The following is a 22431-nucleotide window of genomic DNA, read 5'->3' on the forward strand; positions in this document are numbered from 1 at the left end:
AAAAATGCGCAGTAACTAAATGAGAAGAGACCCCAAATTGTGGGGGGGAGAAAAGGGATAAAAAGAGGTTCAGAAAAAAAAAAAGAAAAAAAATTTAAAAAATAAAACAAATAAAGAAAAAATATAAAAAAGAAAAAATATATATATTTAGATAAACTAGTCAAAAAACGTTAAAAAAGAAAAGGGTAAAAGTTTTAAAAAATTTAGCAGAAGAAGAAAAAAGAAAAAAATTGAAAAAAGAAAAAAAAATTGAAGTAGCCGCAAGACTAAAGAATCATGGGGAGAAAGCCATGAGTTCCACGCTTTGCTTTCTCCTCCTCTGGAATTGCGCTGCTGTCTTAGTAATTGAACCTACTTTTCCTTGATAGATGAACCTCATCCTGGCTGGATATTTTGTTGATCTTCTGGGGGAGGGGCCTGTTGTAGTGACTCTCAAGTGTCTTTGCCTGAGGCGGGATTGCACCGCCCTAACCGGCGGCCGGACTAAGTAATCGGCTTGGGTTCGCTTTTGGGAGCTTCTGTTCCCTGAACGCTTTCCATAGAGTTCTGGAGGACGGGAATGAAAATGGCGGCCTCCCAGTCTCCGGCCCAGAGGAGCCGAGAGCCTGGGACCCCACTCCTCAGTGCACCCCCAGAGGACAGCACCCAATCACTCCCGTATCCCCAGCCTCTAGCCACACTCCGAGCTCACCCAGCCCGTGACCGGTTCAAGGTAACCCCGAGCTGAGAGTTCAGTCCTCGGCTCAGTCTCTGTAGCTGGCTTCTCTGTTCTAATACCTGCGAGCTCTGTGACACTGTGACACCCCCGATCCTTCTGTGACCCTGCGGGACCTCGGGCCACACTGACCCCGCGTGGGCTTCACCCTGGTTTAGCCTCTGGAGCAATGTCCCTCAGTGGAACAGACTTTTAAAAGTCCTGATTTTGTGCTCCGTTCCTCTGCCACTTGCCGGGAGCTGGCCCCTCCCCCCACGGTCTATCTTCCCGTCGTTTTAAATTCACTTCTCCGCCAGTCCTACCTTTCAGAAAGTGGTTGATTTTGTTTCTAGAGTTGCTGTTCTTCTTCTCTTCGCTCTCCCGTTGGATTTGTAGGTGTTTGCAATGTTTAGATAAGCTATCGAGCTGATCTCCTGCTACCTGATGTAGTCTCAGCCTGCTACTTCTCCACCGTCTTGACTCCTCCCCCTCATCAGTGGCTTTCTTATACACTAACAATGAAAATACAGAAAGGGAAATTAGAGAATCGATTCCATTTACTATAGCACCAAGAACCATAAGATACCTGGGAATAAACGTAACCAAAGAGGTAAAGGACCTGTACTCGAGGAACTACAGAACACTCATGAAAGAAATTGAAGAAGACACAAAAAGATGGAAGACTGTTCCATGCTCGTGGATTGGAAGAATAAACATTGTTAAAGTGTCTATACTGCCTAGAGCAATCTATACTTTTAATGCCATTCTGATCAAAATTCCACTGGTATTTTTCAAAGAGCTGGAGAAAATAATCCTAAAATTTGTATGGAATCAGAAGAGACCCCGAATTGCTAAGGAAATGTTGAAAAACAAAAAGAAAACTGGCGGCATCACGTTACCCGATTTCAAGCTTTACTACAAAGCTGTGATCACCAAGACAGCGTGGTACTGGCATAAAAACAGTCACATTGAGCACTGGAACAGAGTGTAGAGCCCAGATATGGACCCTCAACTCTATGGTCAAATAATCTTTGACAAAACAGGAAAAAATAGTCAATGGAAAAAAGACAGTCCCTTCAATAAATGGTGCTGGGAAAACTGGACAGCGATATGTAGAAGAATGAAACTCGACCATTCTCTTACACCGTACACAAAGATAAACTCAAAATGTATAAAAGACCTCAACATGAGACAGGAATCTATCAGAATCCTAGAGGAGAATATAGGCAGTAACCTCTTCGATATCAGCCACAGCAAATTCTTTCAAGTTATGTGTCCAAAGTCCAAGGAAACAAAAGCAAAAATGAACTTTTGGGACTTCATCAAGATCAAAAGCTTCTGCACAGCAAAGGAAACAGTCAACAAAACAAAAAGGTAACCCACGGAATAGGAGAAGGTATTTGAAAATGACAGTACAGACATAAGGTTGATATCCAGGATCTATAAAGAACATCTCAAACTCAACACAAACAAAACAGATAATCATATCAAAAAATGAGCAGAAGATATGAACAGACACTTCTCCAATGAAGACATACAAATGGCTATCAGACACATGAAAAAATGCTCATCATCACTAGCCATCAGGGAGATTCAAATTAAAACCATATTGAGATACCACCTGACACCAGTTAGAATGTCCAAAATTAGTATGACAGGAAACAACATGTGTTGGAATGGATGTCGAGAAAGGGGAACCCTCTTCCACTGTTGGTGGGAATGCAAGTTGGTGTAGCCACTTTGGAGAACAGTGTGGAGATTCCTCAAGAAATTAAATATAGAGCTTCCCTATGACCCTGCAATTGCACTGCTGGGTATTTACCCCAAAGATACAGATGTAGTGAAAAGAAGGGCCATCTGTACCCCAATGTCTATTGCAGCAATGGCCACGGTCGCCAAACTGTGGAAAGAACCAGGATGCCCTTCAACGGATGAATGGATAAGGAAGATGTGGTCCATATACACAATGGAGTATTATGCCTCCATCAGAAAGGATGAATACCCAACTTTTGTAGCAACATGGATGGGACTGGAAGAGATTATGCTGAGCGAAATAAGTCAAGCAGAGAGAGTCAAGTATCATATGGTTTCACTTATTTGTGGAGCATAACAGATAACCTGGAGGACATGGGGAGATGGAGAGGAGAGGGAGTTGAGGGAATTTGGAAGGGGAGGGTGAACCATGAGAGACTATGGACTCTGAAAATGAGCCTGAGGATTTTGAAGGGGTGGAGGGTGGGAGGTTGGGGGAACAAGGTGGTGGGTAATAGGGAGGGCACGTATTGCATGGAGGACTGGGTGTCATGCAAAAAACAATAAATACTGTTATGCTGAAAAAATAAATATAAATTAAAAAATGGATTCCTAAGATGAATATTTTTTTACAATATTTAGAATCACTTTGTAATATAATAACTTCTTTATGTAAAAAAAAGTGGTTGAAAGACCTCTAGGTGAGACAGGAATCTATCAAAATCCTAGAGGAGAACATAGGCAGTAACCTCTTCAACACTGGCCACAGCAATGTCTTTCAATGTAGGTTTCTAAAGGCAAAGAAAACAAAAGGAAAAATGAACTATTGGGACCTCATCAAGATAAAAAGCTTTTCCACAACAAAGAAAACAAGCCATAAAACTAAGATGCAACCCACAGAATCAGAGAAGATAAATGTAAATGACATTTCAGATAAAGGGCTCATACCCAAGATCTGTAGTGAACTTTTCAAACTTAGCATGCACAAAAAGCAATCATTCTAGCCAGGAAATGGGGAGAAGACCTGAACAGTCACTTCTCCAAAGAATGCATACAAATAGCTCACTAACACATAAAAAAAAAAAAAATGTTCAGCATCCCTAGTTTTCAGGGAACTATAAATCAAAAACACAATGAGGTACCTCCTTACACCATTTCTAATGGCAAAAATTTAACAAGAAACGAGAGGAGAGTCAAGATGTTGGGGACGTAGGAGGAGGCGCCATTTCAACCTGTATCCTAAAGTGAGCTGATTACCTACCAAAGCACTCCAATCACCCATGAAATCAGCCTGAGAGCAGAATTACACACGTCTGGATCTCTACAGGAGCAAAAGACACCAGTGGCAGGTAAAGCAGAGTGGGAACGTCAGACTGATATCAGAAGATAAACAAAAGGGGGAGGGAGCCACCAGAGGCTACCAATTGGAAAGTAATACCCCAATAGGAGAGTGCCCTGCGTCTGGGGACCAGCATTACCTTGGAGTCTGGTTGAAAGCACTCAAAAAAAAAAAAAAAAAAAGCAAAGTATCACGTGGAGAAATTGTGGGAATCGGGGCATTTAGGGACAGGGGCTTAAGTCCCCGGACCCAGGACAGCCTCCCCTGGCGCTGAGCCAGAGAGAGTACTGTGGTGAAACCAGGTCTTGGTCCCTCAACCTCCAGCACACCTGAGCCGCCAATGCATCTGAGAACGAGTGGGGTCTGGCTCCCATGAGGGGCTGGGAACCTGGCGAGAAGGCATTCCTGAAACTCACGCGTCCCACACTCTCCCCTGGGAGAGGTGCACACAGGTGCTAGCCAGGAGCTCTGACATCCTGAAAAACCAGGCATTCCAAGACTGGGCCAGCGAGAAAATCTCAGTGTGCGATCACTGCTTGGAACCGCTCTGGCAGTCTGGAAATGCCCAGACAGCCACCACTGCCGTGGTATTGGATACAAGGAGGAGATTTTGCATCCCCAGGGACCGTGACTCAGAACCTACTCTGCCAGCAGCTCTGCAGAGCATTCTGAGGCTTCTCTTGGAGAAAGAGGTAAACCAATTTTGAATTGCTCTTTATCTTAGGAAAGTTGAGTCCCTTTACAAAAACATCAAGATACATCCAGGAAGAATCAAAATAACCTTCCTCGCCCACACTGAGAATTTATAACCACTCTCCCATCTTTTCCTTCCACCACTGTTTCTGTGTATTTGTGTTTGTCCTGATAGGATATAAAACTTATACTTGGGGTTCTTTCTGATGAGCTTCTTCCTCATTGCCATATACTTTTATCAGTCTTTTTGTTTGTCTGTTTTTATTTGTATACTTCATAAATCTTACCTTGGGGCCCATTTGGGCTGAGCCTTCTCTTCTATTTTCCCTTTTTTCCTGTCTCTCTCTCTCTCGCTCTCTCTCTCTCTCTCTCTCTTTTTCTTTTCTTTTTTTTTCTTCTTTTCTATTTCTTTTCCTTTTTTTATTTCTCTCATTTGGTTGGGGAATCCTGACTGCACAGAAGCGTTCCAGGGTGCACCTTGACTGCACCACAATCAATACATCCAGCTGCATCTGTTCATTCATCTCTTACCAACATAAGTAGGAGGAGGAATGACCAACAGAAGAAAAATACAGAGGATGGACCTTCTGCAACAGAGCTAATGGCTATCGACATAGACAATATGTTGGAAATGGAATTCAGGCTAACAATTATCCAGGCAATAGCTAGGTTGGAAAAAGCCATGGATGACCAAATGGAATTGATTAGGGCAGACCTGAAAGCCACCAGGGATGATGCTCACAATGTTAGGGCAGAACTGAAAGCCACCAGGGATGATGTCCAAAATGTTCTCAATGAATTCCAATCTAATCTAAATTCTCTAAAAGCAAGGGTAACTGAGGCAGAAGATAGAATTAGTGATCTGGAGGACAAACAGATAGAGAGAAAGGATCAGGAGGAAGCCTGGAACAAACAGCTCAGAAGCCACGAACACAGAATGAGGGAAATAAATGATGCCATGGAACGTTCCAATGTCAGAATTATTGGAATCACTGAAGGGAGGAAAAAGAAAGAAGTCTAGAGGATATAATGGGACAAGTTGTCTATGAAAATTCTCCCAATCTCACAAATGGAAACAACATTCATGTACTAGAAGCAGAACCGTTTCCCCCCAAGATTTTAGATTCTCGAAAGTCCTCATGACACCTAATAGTTAAATGAAGAATTATGCTTCTAGACAGACCCTCTTAAAAGCAGCTAGGACAAAGAGGCACCTTACATACAGAGGAAAGCCCATTAGAATAATGTCAGACCTGTGACAGAGACCTGGCAAGCCAGGAAGGGCTGGCAAAATATATTCAGAGGATGAAATGAGAAGAAAATGCAGCCAAGAATACTTTATCCAGCAAGACTGACATTCAAAATGGATGGAGAGATAAAGAGTTTCCAAGACCGGCAATGCTTAAAAGACAATGCAACTAGCAAGCTGACACTGCAGGAAATTTTAAGAGGGGTTCTATAAAAGAGAAAAAATCTGAAGAATATCACTGAACAGAAATATGGAGACAATCTACGGAAGAAAACTTCAAAGGTAACATGATGTGAATCAAAACGTATCTATCAATAATCACTCTCAAAGTGAATGGCCTAAATGTGCCCATAAAATGACACAGGGCTGCAGATTGGATAAAATGATAGGACACATCCATATGCTGTCTTCAAGAGACCCATTTTGAACCTAAGGATACACCCAGACTGAAAGTGAAGGGATAGAGAAGCAAGTTTCATGCCAGTGGGCCAAAAGAAGGATGGGGTAGTGATTTTCATATCAGATAAATTAGATTTTAAGCTAAAGACTGTAGTCAGAGATACAGAAGGACACTCCATCATTCTTAAAGGGACTATTCACCCAGACGATCTAACAATTGTAAATATCTATGCAACCAATATGGGAGGAACAAATTAGATAAGAAAACTATTAATCAAAAAAAAGAGTCACATTGATATGAATATATTTATAGTAGGAGATCTTAATATGCCTCTCTCAGTAATAGACAGATCATTGAAGCAGAAAATTAATAAAGAAATAAGAGCATTGAATGAAACATTGGACCAGATGGACCTCATAGACATATACAGAACATTCCACCCTAAATCAACAGAACACTCATTCTTCTCAAGTGCACATGGAACCTTCTCCAGAATAGAGCACATACTGGGTCACAAAGCAGGACTCAACTGATACCAAAAGACTGACATTATTCCCTGCATATTCTCAGATCATAATGCTTTGAAACTGGAGCTCAATCACAAGGAAAAGTTCAGAAGGAACTCAAACACCTGGAAGCTAAAGACCACCTTGCTTAACAATGCTTGAATCAACCAGGAGATCAAAGAAGAACTTAAAAATTCAAGGAAACTAACGAGAATGAAGACACTTCGTTCCAAAACCTATGAGATACAGCAAACGCGGTTCTAAGGTGGAAATTCATAGCCATCCAAGCCTCCCTCAAAAAAATTGAAAAATCCAGAATACACCAGCTCTCTCTACACCTTAAAGAACTGGAGAATCAACAACAAATCAAACCAACTCCACACGCAAGAAGGGAAATGATCAAGATTAGAGCAGAGATCAATGAGGTAGACACCAGAGACACAGTAGAATGTATCAATGAAACTAGAAGCTGGTTCTTGGAAAGAATCAATAAGATTGATAAACCATAGGCCACACTAATCCAAAAGAAAAGAGAGAAAGTCCAAATTAATAAAATTATGAATGAAAAGGGAGAGATCACAACTAACACCAAGGAAATAGAAACAATCCTCAGAAATTATTACCAACAGTATATGCCAATAAGCTAAGCAACCTAGATGAAATGGATCCATTCCTGGAAAACTAAAAACACAAAATTGAACCAGGAAGAAATTGACAACCTGAATAGACCAATATCTAGTAATGAGATTGAAGCAATGATCAAAAACCTCCCAAACAACAAGAGCCCAGGACCTGATGGATTCCCTGGGGAATTCTACCAAACTTTCAAAGAAGAAATAACACCAATTTCCCTTAAGGAGTTTCAAATAATTCAAGCAGAAGAAAAACATCCAGACTCTTTTTATGAAGCCAGCATTACCCTGATCCCCAAACCAGGCAAAGACCCTACCATAATGGAGAATTTCAGTCCAATATTACTGATGAATATGGATGCTAAGATTCTCAACAAGCTCCTAGCAAACAGGATCCAGCAACACATTAAAAAGATTATCCACCATGACCAGGTGGAATTAATCCCAGGGTTACAAGGATGGTTCAACATTCGCAAATCAATAAAAATGATAGAACAAATCAATAAGAGAAGAGAGAAGAACCACATGGTCCTCTCAATTGATGCAGAAAAAGCATTTGACAAAATCCAGCATCCGTTCCTGTTGAAAACACTTCAAAGTATAGGGATAGAGGGAACATTCCTGAACTTCATATAATCTATCTATGAAAGACCCACAGCAAATATCATCCTCTATGGCAAAAAGCTTGCAGCCTTCCCGTTGAGATCAGGAACATGACAAGGATGTCGACTCTCACCACTCTTGTTCAACATAGTATCTGAAGTTCTAGCAATGGCAATCAGACAACAAAGAGAAATAAAAGGTATCCAAATTGTCAAGGAAGAAGTCAAACTCTCTCTCTTCACAGATGACATGATTCTTGATATGGAAAACCCCAAAGACTCCACCCCCAAACTACTAGAACTCATACAGCAATTCAGTAACGTGGCAGGATACAAAGTCAATGGACAGATATCAGTGGCTTTCTTATACACTAACCACGAAAATACAGAAAGGGAAATTAGAGAATCGATTCCATTTACTATAGCACCAAGAACCATAAGATACCTGGGAATAAACCTAACCAAAGAGGTAAAGGATCTGTACTCGAGGAACTACAGAACACTCATGAAAGAAATTGAAGAAGACACAAAAAGATGGAAGACTGTTCCATGCTCTTGGATTGGAAGAATAAACATTGTTAAAATGTCTATACTGCCTAGAGCAATCTATACTTTTACTGCCATTCCGATCAAAATTCCACTGGTATTTTTCAAAGAGCTGGAGCAAATAATCCTAAAATTTGTATGGAATCAGAAGAGACCCCGAATTGTGAAAGAAATGTTGAAAAGAAAAACAAAACTGGTTGCATCACGTTACCTGATTTCAAGCTTTACTACATAGCTGTGATGACCAAGACAGCATGGTACTGGATAAAAACAGACACTTTGAACAGTGAAACAGAGTGGATAGCCCAGATATGGACCCTCAACTCTATGGTCAAATAATCTTCGACAAAACTGGGAAAAATATATAATGTAAAAGAGACAGTCTCTTCAATAAATGGTGCTGGGAAAACTGGACAGCGATATGTAGAATGAAACTCGACCATTCTCTTACACTGTACACAATGTTTAACTCAAAATGGATAAGAGACCTCAATGTGAGACAGGAATCCATCAGAATCCTAGAGGAGAACATAGGCAGAAACGTCTTTGATATCAGCCACAGCAACTTCTTTCAAGATATGTCTCCAAAGGCAAAGGAAACAAAAACAAAAGTGAACTTTTGGGACTTCATCAAGATCAAAAGCTTCGCACAGCAAAGGAAACAGTCAACAAAACAAAGAGACAGCCCATGGAATGGGCTAAGATATTTACAAATGAGAGTACAGACAAAAGGTTGATATCCAAGTTTTATAAAGAACTCCTCAAACTCAACACACACAAAACAGATAATCATATCAAAAATTGGCAGAAGTTATGAACAGACACTTCTCCAATGAAGACATACAAATGGCTATCAGACACATGAAAAAATGTTCATCATCACTAGCCATCAGGGAGTTTCAAATTAAAACCACATTGAGATACCACCTGACACCACTTAGAATGGCCAAAATAGCAATACAGGAAACAACATGGGTTGGAGAGGTTGTGGAGAAATGGGATCCCTCTTTTACTGTTGGTTGGAATGCAATTTTGTGCAGCCACTTTGGAGAACAGTGTGGATATTCCTCAAGAAATTACAAATAGAGCTTCCCTATGACCCTGCAATTGCTCTGCTGGGTATTTACTCCAAAGATACAGGTGTAGTGAAAAGAAGAGCCATCAGTACCCCAAAGTTTATTGCAGCCATGACCACGGTCAAGGTCGTGGAAAGAACCAAGATGTCCTTCAATGGACGAATGGATAAGGAAGATGTGGTATATATGCACGATGGAGTATTATGCCTCTATCAGAAAGGATGAATACCAAACTTTTGTAGCAACATGGACGGGACTGGAAGACATTATGCTGAGTGAAATATGTCAAGCAGAGAGAGTCAAGTATCATATGGTTCACTTATTTTTTGGAGCATAACATAAAACATGGAGGACATGGGAGATGGACAGGAGAAAAGAGTTGAGAGAAATTGGAAGGGGAGATGAACCGTGAGAGACTATGGACTCTGAAAAACAACCTGAGGGCTTTAAAGGGGTGGGGGGTGGAAGGTTGGGGAAGAGGGTGGTGGGTAATAGATAGGGCACATATTGCATGGAGCACTGGGTGTGGTGCAAAAACAATGAATACTGTTACGCTGAAAATAAGCAAATTAAAATAAAAAAGAAAAATGCATGCAAACTGCTTGCCACAAGTAATTCTTAAGTGTATCGAAAAACAAATAAAAAGAGCGAGCTTCAGAAAAGAAAACAAAACAAAAAAAAAACAAAAAAAAATTAACAAGAAACAACAAAGGTTGGAGAAGATGTGGAGAAAGCGGAACCCTCCTGAACTATTGGTTAGAATGCAAGCTGGTACAACTACCCTGTAAAACTGTATGGAGGTTCCTCAAGATGTTAACAACAGAGGTAAGCTGCAACTCAGCAATTGCACTACTTGGTATTTGCTCCAAAGATACAGATGTAGTGAAAAGAAGGGCCATATGCACTCCAATGTTCATAGCAGCAATATCCACAATAGCCAAACAGTGGAAGGAGCTGAGATGCCCTCCAACAAATGAATGGATAAAGAAGATATACACAGTGGAATATTACTCAGCCATCATGAAGGATGGATACTCCACTTTTACTCAACATGGATGGGGATTGAGGGAATTATGCTAAGTGAAATGAGTCAAGCCGAGAGTCATTTATCATATGGTTTCATTCATATGTGGAACATAAAGGATAGTGTGGAGGATTACGGGGGCAGGGGAGGAAAATTGAATGGGAAAAAAGCAGAGAGGGAGACATACCAAACCAAAGTCTGGAATTTGGAATGCACATTTTCTACACTGAGTAGCCTGAAATATTCCTAAAGAGTGACATTAGGAGGCACCTGGGTGGCTCAGGGGGTTAAGCCTCTGCCTTTGGCTCAGGTCATGATATCAGGGTCCTGGGATCAAGGCCCTCATCTGGCTCTCTGCTTAGCAGGGAGCCTGTTTCCCCATCTCTCTCTCTCTCTGCCTGACTCTCTGCCTACTTGTGATCTCTTTATCTGTCAAATAAATTAATAAAATCTTTTAAAAAATGTGACATTAGCAAGATTTATGGTTAGGAAACCCTATTCCCTCAGGAAACATCAATTCAATAACAATATTTTGTTCAAATTATTTTCATTAAAAGCTCAGGATACAGTTAAGGAATTGTAGTACCTCGAATGAGCACAAAATTGAGAAAAGTGCATGGAACCAGGTACTAAGGGCAATTTTATGTTACCTGCATTAACCCCATCCTTAAGTCAGCACAGATGAAGTCTGAAAATGATACTATCAGCCCATGATTTCTCCTTTTCAGAAAGGAAGAAAAACTGGGCCAACCATCTAGCATCCCTATAATTTTGAATGTATTGAATAGTGGAGATTTTTCTGTTTCATCCCACATAAAGTACTGATGAGTCAACATATTTTACACTACTAAGATATTAAAGAATAACGGAGATGGGACCAAAAAAAAAATTCAAGCAGCCCAGAAAAGCCCCTTGAGATTCAGAGAAGTTACATAGCCTGAAGCTTATCCCCAGGGATGAAGGAAAAAGAGTTATCTGGGCCTCTTAAATCCCATCCTTCCTCTTTGTGCCCCAAGAAACCAGATTTTATCTTATGTCACCAGGATAACTGTTTGACCAGGCATAATTTTGTGGGTGCAGCTAAGAACAAAGGAAAAGTAGAGAAGTTTTCTGTTTAAGGGTTGCCAGAATCTCTTAGTCTGATTGTTGAAGTTCTTTTGGATTTAGAATCACTTAGTAAAGACTGTAAGAGATAACTATTTCTTTAAATGTATAGGCATCAAATGCTGAAAGAAACATGAGGAATCAGGGAAAAAAAAAAAACCCAAGACAATAAATTAAAAAAAAAACACAGTATTTAAGCTAAAAGAATGGGAGATCAGTAAAATGCTTAGTAATAAATTCAAAAATGGTTGTCTTGAAGAAGCGTCAGTGAATTATAAAGGATACAGATAATTAAACAAATCAGAAAAAAATGCCTGACCAAAATGGGATAATCAACAAAGAGAGGGAAACTGTAAAAAATAACTAAACAAATTTGGAAGCTAAACAACAAACAAAACAGAAATAACAAAGCTGAAACAAAACAAAACAGAACTAACAACAACAACAACAAAAACTTTTCAACAGCACACTTGAAAACAGAAGAACGAGTATGTGAACTAAAAAAAACAGGTCATTTGAAATTATCCGGTCAGAAGTACAAAAGGAAAAACAGAATGAAAAAGAGTGAAGAAGGCATTATAGGAGGAGGAATAGGTGGAGAAGAATAGGAGGAAGAGGTAGGAGAAGAAAGAGGGAGACACAAAACTTTCTTAAATAATTACATGATGGGGAACCTGGGTGGCTCAATGGTTAAATGTCTGCCTTTGGCTCAGTCATGATAACCAGGTTCTGGGATTAAGCCCCTTATCTGGCTACTGGCTCAGCAGGGATTCTGTTTCTCCCTCTGTCTCTCCCTCCTGGTTGTGCTTCCTCTCTCTCTCTATTTCTAAAATGAATAAATAAAATCTTTAAAAATAATTTTAAAAATTAAAATAAATAATTTAACATATTTCATATGTCTAAAATATGGGAAGGAAATTCATGAAAACCATAGGATCCCAAATATGATACACTCAAAAAGGACTACACTAAAACATGTATCAAAATCATGAAAACCATAGGATCCCAAATATGATACACTCAAAAAGGACTACACTAAAACATGTATCAAAATCAAATTGTCAAAATTCATAGAGATAATTTTGAAAGGAGAATTAGGAAAGCAATTTATCACATACATGGGAATCTCTATATCACTATTGGTGGGTTTCTCATCAAAAATCATTCAGGCTAGAAGTGAAAGGGATGCTATTACTAAAAGTGCTGAAAGAAAAACAAACAAACACTGCAGAAAGAAAAACAAACAAACACCTAGCAACCAAGAATATAGTGCTTGGCAAAATTATCCTTAAGAAAGTGAAGAAGAGGAGCACCTGGGTGGTTCAGTCTATTGTGTATCCAACTCTTGATTTTGTGTCAGGTTGTGATCTCAGGGTTCTCTCAGGCTCCACATCCAGCAGGAATCCTGCTTGAGCTTCTCCCTCCCCCTTTCCCTCTGTCACTCTCCCTTGCTCCTGCTCTCTCTCTCACTTTCAATCTTGAATAAATAAATATTTTTTTAAAAAAATGAAGTGAGGAAGAGACAAAGACTTTCCCAGAAAAACAAAACTTAAGGAAGTTCATTGTATGTAGACCTGGTTCATTATAATAAAGGCTAATAGACATTCTGGTTTTTTTTTCCTCACTTAAATGATTTTTTATAGATTAGTATTCTATTTATTTATATTTAGTATTTAAATGCTGTTTACTTTTTTAATTGAAATAAAATTGACATACAATATTATTTTAGCTGAAGATATACCATATTAATTTGACAATTATATAAATTACAAAATCTTCAACACGGTAAGTGTGCCTGTAGTCTGTAACCTTACAAAGTTATTATAATGTTACTAACTATACTCCAGTTGCTGGACTCTTAATTCCTATGACATATTTAATTCCTAGCTGAAATTGGGTGCCTTTGAATCACATTAACCTACTTGACTTATCTCCCCATCCTCCATCACTTGATAACCTTCAATTTGTTTTCTGTATCAATGAGTTTATTTTGCTTGTTTTATTTTTTTTATTTTTTTAAAGATTTTATTTATTTATTTGACAGAGAGAGAGATCACAAGTGGGCAGAGAGGCAGGCAGAGAGAGAAGGGGAAGCGGGCTCCCCACTGAGCAGAGAGCCCCATGCGGGGCTTGACGCCAGGACCCTGAGATCATGACCTGAGCTGAAGGCAGAGGCTTAACCTATTGAGCCACCCAGGCGCCCCCTTTTTTTTAAGATTTTATTTATTTATTGCTTGTTTTATTTATTTGTTCATTTGTTTTGTTTTCTAGATTCCACAAAGAAGTAAAATTATATGGTATTTTTCTTTGTTTGGTTTAGGGTAATACCCTGTAGGTCCATCTAAATTGTCACAAGATTGTGGTTTTTGTTGTTGTTATTGTTGTTTGTTTTTGTTTAGAGCTGAGTAATGTTTCACCGTGTATATGTGACATATCCTTATTATTTCTCAAAATTTAAATTAAATTAAATTAAATTAAATTCCAATTAGTTAACCAACAGTGCAATATTAATTCCCGGTGTAGAATTTAATGATTAATCACTTACATATATCTCCTAGTGCTCATCACAATAAAGGTCCACCTTAGTACCCATCAATTATTAAACCCATCACATCCCATCCACCTCTGCTAGAGTAACCATCAGTTTTTTCTCTATAGTTAAGAGTTATTTCTTGGCTTACTCTCTTCGCCCCATATTTGTTTGTTTTATTTCTTAAATTCCACCTATGAATGAAATTAATGATATTTGTATTTTCCTCAACTGACTTATTTCACTTAGCATAATTGTCTCTAGCTCCATCCACATCTTGTAAGTGGCAAAATTTCATTATTTTTAATGGATGAGTAGTAGTCCATTGTGTGTGTGTATGTGCATGTGTGTGTGTGTGTGTGTGTGTGTGTGTGTGTGTGACCTTTTCTTTATTCATTCATCAGTTGATGGACATTTTGTTTTTTTCCATAATTTGCCTGTTGTTGATAATGCTGCTATAAACATCAGGGTGAATGTTTCCCTTGAATCACTATTTTTTTTAATCCTTTGGGTAAATACCTGGTAGTGTAATTGCTGAATCATAGAGCAGTAATATATTTTAGTGTTTTGGGGGACCTCCATACTGTTGTCCAGAGTAGTTGCATCAGTCTGGATTCCCACCAACATTAGAAAAATGTTCCCCTTACTCCTCGTCCTTGCCAAACCCATTGGTTACCTGTGTTGTTAATATTAGCCATTCTGACAGGGATGAGGTGAGATCTCATGGCAGTTTTGACCTGTTTTCTCCCTGATGTTGACTGATGTTGAGCATCTTTTCCTGTGTCTGTTGGCCATCTCCATGATTTCTTTGGAAAAATATTTTTCATGTCTTCGGCCTATTTTAGCTTAATTATTTAGTTTTTGGGTATGAGTTATTCTTAACATTTCTTTTTATTAATATTAAGTGCCACATTGTTTGATTTGCAAGTGTGAACCACCCTAGGATCCAGAGAATACTTCCCACTTGATTGCAGTGAATGATTCTTTTAATGTACTATTGGCTTTGATTTGATAACATTTTATTTTTAAAACTTTTTGCATTCATTTTCTTTTTTTTAAAAGATTTTATTTATTTATTTGTCAGAGAGAGAGAACACAAGCAGGCAGAGCGGCAGGCAGAGGCAGAGAGAGGAGCAGGCTCCCCGCTGAGCAAGGAGTCCAATGCGGGACTGGATCCCAGGACACTGGGATCATGACCTGAGCCAAAGGGAGCAGCCAAACCAACTGAGCCACCCAGGCGTCTCAAAATTTTTGCATTCATTTTCACCAGGTATATTGGCCTACAGTTTCCTTTTTGTTAATGTAGTCCTTTTCTGGATATTGTTAATAAGGATAATGTTATAAACAATAAGAATAATGTTAGCCTCAAATTATATTGTAAGTTTTCCTTCCTTTTCTATTTTTTGGAATAGTTTTAGAAGAAGAGATGTTAACTCTTCTTTAAATGTTTGGCACAATTTACTTGCAAAGTCATGTGGTCCTGGACGTTGCTGGGACTTTTTTGGTTACTGAATTAATTACAATGGTTATTGGTGTGTTCTAGTTTTCTGTTTCTTCTTATTACAGTTTTGATATAATTTATGTTTCTAGAACTTTATCCATTTCTTGGAGGTGGACCATTTTCTTGGAATATAATTTTTCATAAAATGATCTTATAATTATATTTCTGTGGTGTTTTTTACTATATCTCCTCTCTTGCTTGTTACATTATCTATTTTTGGCCTTTCTCTTTTCTTTTTAATAAGTCTGGATAGCGATTTATAAACTTTATTAACATTTCAAAGAACCAGCTTCTGGTTTCATTGATTTGTGGTTGTTATTGTTGTTTTGGTTTTTTTTTTGTTTGTTTTTGTTTTTGTTTTGTTTTGTTTTCCACTGCATTTTATTTTATTAATTTCTTTTCAGCATAACCGAATTCATTGTTTATTCACCACACCCAGTGCTCCATGCTACACGTGCCGCCATAATACCCACCACCTGGCTCCCCCAACCTCCCACCCCCAGCCCTTTCAAAACCCTCAGATTGTTTTTCAGAGTCTATAGTCTCTCATGGTTCATCTCCCCTTCCAATTTCCCACAACTCCCTTCTCCTCTCCATCTCCCCATGTCCTCCATGTTCTTTGTTATGCTCCACAAATAAGTGAAACCATATGATACATGACTCTCTCTGCTTGACTTATTTCACTCAGCATAATCTCTTCCAGTCCCATCCATGTTGCTACAAAGGTTGGGAATTCATCCTTTCTGATGGAGGCATAATACTCCATAGTGTATATGGACTATATCTTCCTTATCCATTCGTCTGTTGAAGTGCATCTTGGTATTATCCACAGTTTGGTGACCGTGGCCATTGCTGCTATAAACATTGGGGTACAGATGCCCCTTCTTTTCACTACATCTGTATCTTTGGGGTAAATACCCAGCAGTGCAATTGCAGGGTCATAGGGAAGCTCTATTTTTAATTTCTTGAGGAATCTCCACACTGTTCTCTAAAGTGGCTGCACCAACTTGCATTCCCACCAACAGTGTAAGAGGGTTCCCCTTTCTCCACATCCTCTCCAACACATGTTGTTTCCTGTCTTGCTAATTTTGGCCATTCTAACTGGTGTAAGTTGGTATCTCAGTGTGGTTTTAATTTGAATATCTCTGATGGCTAGTGATAATGAACATTTTTTTTCATGTGTCTGATAGCCATTTGTATGTCTTCATTGGAGAACTGTCTGTTCATGTCTTCCGTCCATTTTTTTTTTGACATGATTATCTGATTTGTGTGTGTTGAGTGTGAGAAGTTCTTTATAGATCCTGGATATCAATCCTTTGTCTGTATTGTCATTTGCAAATATCTTCTCCCATTTCATGGGTTGTCTATTCTTGGAAAACTATAAACTTCCAAAATTGAACAAGGAAGCAACTGACAACATGAATAGACAAATGTCTAGTAACAATATTAAAACAGTGATCAAAAGCCTCCCAAAACACAAGAGCCAGGACTTGACGGATTCCCTGGGGAATTCTACCAAACATTCAAAGAAGAAATAACACCTATTCTCCTGAAGTTGTTTCAAAAATTGAAACAGATGGAAAACTTCCAGACTCTTTTTATGAAGCCAGCATTACCCTGATCCCCAAACCAGGCAAAGAGCACAACCAAAAAAGAGACTTTCAGACAAATATCATTGATGTATATGGATGCTAAGATTCTCAACAAGAACCTAGCAAATAGGATGCAACAGCACATTAAAAAGATTATCCACCATGACCAGGTGGGGTTCATCCCTGGGTTACAAGAATAGTTCAATGTTCACAGATCAATCAATGTGATAGAACAAATCAATAAAAGAAGTGAGATGAACCACAAGGTCCCCTCAATGAATACAGAAAAAGCATTTGACAAAATCCAGTATCTGTTCCTGATTAAAATGCTTCAAAGTATAGGGATGGGGAAACATTCCTGAACTTCATAAATTCTATCTATGAAAGACCCACAGCGAATATCATCCTCAATGGGAAAAAGCTCACAGCCTTCCCATTGAAATCAGGCACACGACAAGGATGCCAACTCTCACCACTCTTGTTCAACATAGTATTAGAAGTCCAAGCAATAGCAATCAGACAACAAAGAGAAATAAAAGGTATCCACATTGGCAATGAAGACTCTCTTCACTGATGACATGATACTTTATACGGAAAACCCAAAAAACTCCACCCCCGAACCACTAGAACTCATACAGCAATTCAGTAACGAGACAGGATACAAAGTTAAAGTACAGAAATCAGTGGATTTCTTATACACTAACAATGAAAATACAGAAAGGGAAATTAGAGAATTGATTCCATTTACTATAGCATCAATAACCGTAAGATACCTGTTAATAAACCTAACCAAAGAGGTAAAGGATCTGTACTCAAGGAACTATAGAACACTCATGATGGGTGCCTGGGTGGTTCAGTGGCTTAAAGCCTCTGCCTTTGGCTCAGGTCATGATCCCAGGTTCCTTAGATCAAGCCCCGCATCGGGCTCTCTGCTCAGCAGGGAGCCTGCTTCCCTTCCTCTCTCTCTGCCTGCCTCTCTGCCTACTTGTGATCTCTGTCTATCAAATAAATAAAATAAAAAAATCTTTAAAAAATAGGTAAGGCCTGAAGTCTCTTTAAAAAAAAAAAGAACACTCATGAAAGAAAATGAAGACACAAAAAGATGGAAGACCATTCTATGCTCTTGGATCGGTAGAATAAACATTGTTAAAATGTCTATACTGCCTAGAGCAATCTATACTTTTAATGCCATTCTGATCAAAATTCCACGAGTATTTTTCAAAGAGCTTGGGCAAATAATCCTAAAATTTGTATGGAATCAGAAGAGACCCCGAATTGCTAAGGAAATGTTGAAAAACAAAAACAAAACTGGTGGCATCATGTTACCTGATTTCAAGTTTTACTACAAAGCTGTGATCACCAAGACAGTGTGGTACTGGCATAAAAACAGACACATAGACCAGTGTAACAGAGTAGAGAGCCCAGATATGGACCCTCAACTCTATGGTCAAATAATCTTCGACAAAACAGGAGAAAATATACAGTGGAAAAAAGACAGTCCTTTAATAAATGGTGCTGGGAAAACTGGACAGCTATAGGTAGAAGAATGAAACTCAACTATTCTCTTACACCGTACACAAAGATAAACTCGAAATGGATAAAAGACCTCAACGTGAGACAGGAATAGAGGAGAACATAGACAGTGACCTCTTCAATATCAGCCACAGCAACTTCTTTCAAGATATGTCTCCAAAGAGGGGGAGAGTCAAGATGGCGGAGAAGTAGCAGCCTGAGACTACATCAGGTAGCAGGAGATCAGCTCGATAGCTTATCTAAACATTGCAAACACCTACAAATCCAACAGGAGAGCAAAGAGAAGAAGAACAGCAACTCTAGAAACAGAAAATCAACCACTTTCTGAAAGGTAGGACTGGCGGAGAAGTGAATCTAAAACAACGGGAAGATAGACCGCGGGGGGAGGGGCCGGCTCCCGACAAGCGGCGGAGCAATGGAACACAAAATCAGGACTTTTAAAAGTCTGTTCCACTGAGGGACATTGCTCCAGAGGCTAAACCAGGGTGAAGCCCACGCAGGGTCAGCGTGGCCCCAGGCCCCGCAGGGTCACAAAAGGATCGGGGGTGTCAGAGTGTCGGAGAGCTTGCAGGTATTAGAACGGAGAAGCCGGCTGCAGAGACAGAGCCGAGGACTGAACTCTCAGCTCGGGGTTACCTTGAACTGGTCGCGGGCTGGGTGAGCTCGGAGCGCGGCTAGAGGCTGGGGATACGGGAGTGATTGGGTGCTGTCCTCTGGGGGCGCACTGAGGAGTGGGTCCCCAGGCTCTCGGCTCCTCCGGGCCAGAGACTGGGAGGCCGCCATTTTCATTCCCGTCCTCCAGAACTCTATGGAAAGCGTTCAGAGAACAGAAGCTCCCAAAAGCGAACCCGAGCGGATTACTTAGTCCGGCCGCCGGTAAGGGCGGTGAAATCCCGCCTCGGGCAAAGACACTTGAGAGTCACTACAACAGGCCCCTTCCCCAGAAGATCAACAAAATATCCAGCCAGGACGAAGTTCATCTATCAAGGAGAAAGCAGGTTCAATTCCTAAGACAGCAGAGCAATTCCAGAGGAGGAGAAAGCAAAGCACGGAACTCATGGCTTTCTCCCCATGATTCTTTAGTCTTGCGGCTACTTCAATTTTTTTTTCTTTTTTCAATTTTTTTTCCTTTTTTCTTTTTTCTTCTTCTGCTAAATTTTTTAAAACTTTTACCCTTTTCTTTTTTAACGTTTTTTGACTAGTTCCTCCAAATATATATATTTTTTCTTTCTTTTTTATATTTTTTTATTTGTTTTATTTTTTAAATTTTTTTCTTTTTTTTCTTTTTTTTTCAGAACCTGTTTTTATCCCCTTTCTCCCCCCCACAATTTGGGGTCTCTTCTCATTTGGTTACAGCGCATTTTTCTGGGGTCTTTGCCACCCTTTTAGTAGTTTATTTGCTCCTTCATATCCTCTTATCTGGACAAAATGACAAGGCGGAAAAAATCACCACAAACAAAAGAACAAGAGACAATACCGAAGGCTAGGGACCTAATCAACACAGACATTGGTAATATGTCAGATCAAGAGTTCAGAATGACGATTCTGAACATTCTAGCTGGGCTCGAAAAAGGCATGGAAGATATTAGAGAAACCCTCTCTGGAGATATTAAAGCCCTTTCTGGAGAAATTAAAGAACTAAAATCTAACCAAGTTGAAATCAAAAAAGCTATTAATGAGGTGCAATCAAAAATGGAGGCTCTCACTGCTAGGATAAATGAGGCAGAAGAAAGAATTAGTGATATAGAAGACCAAATGACAGAGAATAAGGAAGCCAAGCAAAAGAGGGACAAACAGCTACTGGACCATGAGGGGAGAATTCGAGAGATAAGTGACACCATAAGATGAAACAACATTAGAATAATTGGGATTCCAGAAGAAGAAGAAACAGAGAGGGGAGCAGAAGGTCTATTGGAGAGAATCATTGGAGAGAATTTCCCTAATATGGCAAAGGGAACAAGCATTAAAATCCAGGAGATGCAGAGAACCCCCCTCAAAGTCAACAAGAATAGGTCCACACCCCATCACCTAATAGTAAAATTTACAAGTCTTAGTGACAAAGAGAAAATCCTGAAAGCAGCCCGAGAAAAAAAGTCTGTAACATACAATGGTAAAAATATTAGATTGGTGGCCGACTTATCCACAGAGACCTGGCAGGCCAGAAAGAGCTGGCATGATATATTCAGAGCACTCAACGAGAAAAACATGCAGCCAAGAATACTCTATCCAGCTAGACTATCATTGAAAATAGAAGGAGAGATAAAAAGCTTCCAGGACAAACAAAAACTGAAAGAATTTGCAAACACCAAACCAGCTCTACAGGAAATATTGAAAGGGGTCCTCTAAGCAAAGAGAGAGCCTAAAAGTAGTAGATCAGAAAGGTACAGAGACAATGTACAGTAACAGTCACCTTACAAGCTAATAATGGCACTAAATTCATATCTCTCAATAGTTACCCTGAATGTTAATGGGCTAAATGCCCCAATCAAAAGACACAGGGTATCAGAATGGATAAAAAAACAAAACCCATCAGTATGTTGCCTACAAGAAACTCATTTTAGACGCGAAGACACCTCCAGATTTAAAGTGAGGGGGGTGGAAAACAATTTACCATGCTAATGGGCATCAGAAGAAAGCTGGGGTGGCAATCTTTATATCAGATCAATTAGATTTTAAGCCAAAGACTATAATAAGAGATGAGGAAGGACATTATATCCTACTCAAAGGGTCTGTCCAACAAGAAGATCTAACAATTTTAAATATCTATGCCCCTAACGTGGGAGCAGCCAACTATATCAACCAATTAATAACAAAATCAAAGAAACACATCAATAATAATACAATAATAGTAGGGGACTTGAACACTCCCCTCACTGAAATGGACAGATCATCCAAGCAAAAGATCAACAAGGAAATAAAGGCCTTAAATGACACACTGGACCAGATGGACATCACAGATATATTCAGAACATTTCATCCCAAAGCAACAGAATACACATTCTTCTCTAGTGCACATGGAACCTTCTCCAGAATAGATCACATCCTGGGTCACAAATCAAGTCTCAACTGGTATCAAAAGATTAGGATCCTTCCCTGCATATTTTCAGACCACAATGCTCTGAAGCTAGAACTCAATCACAAGAGGAAAGCTGGAAAGAACCCAAATACATGGAGACTAAACAGCATCCTTCTAAAGAATGAATGGGTTAACCAGGAAATTAAAGAAGAATTGAAAAAATTCATGGAAACAAATGATAATGAAAACACAACAGTTCAAAATCTGTGGGACACAGCAAAGGCAGTCCTGAGAGGAAAATATATAGTGGTACAAGCCTTTCTCAAGAAACAAGAAAGGTCTCAAGTACACAACCTAACCCTACACGTAAAGGAGCTGGAGAAAGAACAAGAAAGAAACCCTAAACCCAGCAGGAGAAGAGAAATCATAAAGATCAGAGCAGAAATCAATGAAATAGAAACCAAATAAACAATAGAAAAAATCAATGAAACTAGGAGCTGGTTCTTTGAAAGAATCAATAAGATTGATAAACCCCTGGCCAGACTCATCAAAAAGAAAAGAGAAAGGACCCAAATAAATAAAATCATGAATGAAAGAGGAGAGATCACAACTAACACCAAAGAAATACAGACAATTATAAGA

Source organism: Meles meles, unplaced genomic scaffold (assembly GCF_922984935.1).
Source record: "Meles meles unplaced genomic scaffold, mMelMel3.1 paternal haplotype, whole genome shotgun sequence".
Taxonomy (NCBI): Eukaryota; Metazoa; Chordata; class Mammalia; order Carnivora; family Mustelidae; genus Meles; species Meles meles.